We start from the raw sequence: 2,749 nt of genomic DNA, 5'->3' as shown, positions 1-2,749 counted from the left end.
AATTTCATCCCCAATCCCCAAGCCAATGTCCTCTAGAATTGCACTTTAAAAATATATTATGGTAATTTAATGAATTTTACATCAACATTTCTAACCTACTGGGCTCAGCGAGTATTCAGCTGGTGCATTAAACCACTAAACCATGTTCCAATTTTGCCTGATTAAAAAATCTCTGTACTCAGGAACTTCCCTGGTATCTTTGTATAGTATTGCACTGCTTATTATTCTGTATGACATCCTGTACAATGAATTAGTAAATAAAATATATCTTCTTGATAGAAAACACCAGGTTATAAAATGAGAAGAGATGATTGTATGAGGATTAGAATTGTAACCATGTCAGAAGGTTGTCTATACCCTGAGTAATATAATAGCTGAGACTGGTGGCTAAAATGCAGGCAATCATAAGGATTCTTGGGATTGGAATGTTATAGATCTAAAGTCGAATTATCTTGAGTTATTTTTAAGTTCTTTAATAGTTACTTTTTACTTACTTCTGTGTCTGAACTTACATCCTTTGACTTAATATAAATTTGGGGGTATATTAGCAGACTATTAACTTCCATTATTCAAATGGTAAGACTACTATCAAATACTATTTGAGACCTATTGTAGATATTTACCTGCTTTGCCGTGAACCACCTACCTTATGTTTCCACAAATGCACCTTAGAAATGTCCCGATTCATTGCTTTCTTTTGTTCTGTACTACAAAACCTTCATGAAATGTTTTCATCTTGTCTCGTGCTTTTGGGTACAATGTGAATCTGTGTTTCCAGGCCACAGTGGCTCCTGAGGCTTAAGAACAAACATGTCTTATGCACTTTGAAAAATAAAATGCAATGCGGACAGTCTTTTAGGACTGATCTTGCAAATTGTAGGCTCCAAATTACCTAGGGACTATAAGCATTAGAACTGAATTTGTGTCTAGAGAATACTAGACAGATGATGTTTGATTTTAGGAATGTTCTGCGGTACCAAGATGATGATAAAAATGTTATGTTATAAAAGAAAATCACCTTTTGTATCAATGTCATATGAATCAGTGAAATCAACCTTCATACAGTACCTAAATTAAAGTATGAATAAACAAATTATTTGAATAAACACCTGAGAATATTTATTTCCATGATCTGTATTTATATCAGTTCTCAGTGGTAGAACACTGAGAACATCATATTTTTTTTAGGATATCTAAATCTTCTTAATATCAACAGAAAATCTAGATTATGAGAATTAAGTGACAGACATGCTTTAGGAAAACAGTAAGCATATGAGATGAGCAGGAGTTTTAAATCTGTTTTGAAGAAAAGATTTACATATATAGAATACCAAGAAAATAGGAATCATCATATTACTTTCTGTTGATAATTTGGAATTTGAGAAATGAGTAAACTCTTCTGATGTCTACAGAGACAGCATGGACAAAATTAGATCAGAACTTGCTATTTAAGCAAAATATATAATTGAAGACTTCATGCTCCTGAGAAATGTATTGATTTCAAAGCATAATTTTCACAGCATGAGCTAAGCTTAAAATATCTTTTTGCCAAAAAAGCAAAGAGACACTTAACAACATGTAATGTATAAGTTGAGATGATACAAATACCAGTTTGTGAGACTTCATTCATTAAAGATATTTCAAAGTTAGTGTACCAAAATAAACTACTTTCAATAAAATATGAATATTTAAATTGACCATATAAGTGAATGACTCATTTTTTAAGACTGAGAAACAATTAAATAATTGATGACCATTGGAGTTAGAAAATTATCAGCAAATGATAGAACTTGCCTTGAATGCGATATTTTACTACAAAGGGAAGAGGAGGTACCTTGTAATACAGAAACCTGTGCATACCATAGCCAAAGAATAAAAATCAGAAAAACTGTGTCATTTCCTAATATATTTTAGGAGAGCTTGAAAATTATGCCAGGAAAAAAGTAACAAAACACCAAGAGGAAGAGATTAAAATAATGATGACCTACTACACATATTAACATCCAATATTACAAAACAAAAACTGAGAGAACCTTCAAATGAAAGGAAGTTAAAAACTGCACAAGAATGAAACATGAATGAGTGAATTTTCTATGCTCCATTAGACTTTTAGGTTGAGTGAAAAATGTCCCACAATGATGCAGATACTTGAGGATTCTGTGCTTTTTAGATGCTGCAGGCTTTTTAAATGAAGTATCACTGTGCGGGAGTGGGGGGGATGGGGGGGGTTGACAGGAAATAGTACACCTCCACCCTAACTACTCTCTGTGTTTTATGCTTGTGAAAAAGCGTGTGATCTCTAAGTATCTGGCTCTTGCTACATGCCCTCTAATTCCTGCCAACTTATCTGCCAAAATGGACCCTTTTCTCTCTCAAACCCTGAGGCCAAAATATACTTTTATTTCAATAAGCTACATGGATCCAAAAATAAATATTTTCTTCTATGAACTACATAGGTCATAGTATTTTATCATAGCAGAATAAAACAAACTTATATAACCTTATACTTGACAAGAAAGATACATCAACCTAAATAAAGCTATGTTGTTGATTGATAAAATTTGGATATGGGTAAATAAATTCTTCATATCAACTAAACTTTGACTTGAATTTCATGATGATAGTATTGTTACTACATTGCAGAACTGTTTTCCTTCTTTAAAAAATTAATTTATACAACATGAGAGGTCATAGCTGTAGTTTAAACTGATGCAAGATGAATACATGTGTAAGAACATAACATGTAATG

Source organism: Mus musculus, chromosome 16 (genome assembly GCF_000001635.26).
Source record: "Mus musculus strain C57BL/6J chromosome 16, GRCm38.p6 C57BL/6J".
Lineage (NCBI taxonomy): Eukaryota > Metazoa > Chordata > Mammalia > Rodentia > Muridae > Mus > Mus musculus.
Note: the sequence above shows the minus strand (reverse complement) of the source record.